This window comes from Phalaenopsis equestris, unplaced genomic scaffold (assembly GCF_001263595.1).
Source record: "Phalaenopsis equestris unplaced genomic scaffold, ASM126359v1 Scaffold000276, whole genome shotgun sequence".
Taxonomy (NCBI): domain Eukaryota; kingdom Viridiplantae; phylum Streptophyta; class Magnoliopsida; order Asparagales; family Orchidaceae; genus Phalaenopsis; species Phalaenopsis equestris.
In genome coordinates this window covers 1,014,279-1,015,026 of record NW_018164718.1, presented here as the reverse complement: position 1 = coordinate 1,015,026, position 748 = coordinate 1,014,279, and positions in this window count along the sequence as shown.

Here is a 748-nt window from a genome sequence, read left to right as displayed (position 1 = left end):
ATATAAATATATAATATCTATATTAGTATATTACTAATATAGTATATTAATATATTATTATTATTAAATTATTATATATTTTTATAAAATTTAATTTTTTAAAATATCATAAATTATATATATATATTAAATTATTTTATATTTCAAACAATAACGATTCGAACACGAACGAACGCATCACTATTCGTGTTTGGTTTGTTTCACTAACAGAACAAAAAAAATTTGTTCACGTTCGTCTCGTTTACTTATCGAACGAATCGAACACGAACTCATTGACGAGCCGAACACAAACTATTCGTGAAGAACCAGTTTTTTGGACAGCCCTAACTGGATCCTGCTTAGCAGCCAAGCAGCCCATACATTCCGCTCACCAAGCTTTAAATTTCATTAAATGAATGGAAGTCTTACATAAATGGCACACAGTTCATACATATTTACATATCTAACATCTAAATTTAATTTTACATTCACATTTCACACCACCTTAGTTTTGCATGGAAAAGATGCATTATTTTAAATATGATGAAAGCTTTGAGTGTTATAAAGGTCGGTTTGGACCAGTTTATTTGGTGCTGTGACGTTTTAATAATGTTGAAAACAACATTTTCACACCATACCTATCTAGATGCAGTGACAGCTTTTTGATAATGGTCTGACTTTTCCAAAAATATAAAAATGTATAATAGCCATCGCACATAGCTTATCAGTAGATCATCTTTAATCAGTTTATCAGCAAATTATTCAATAA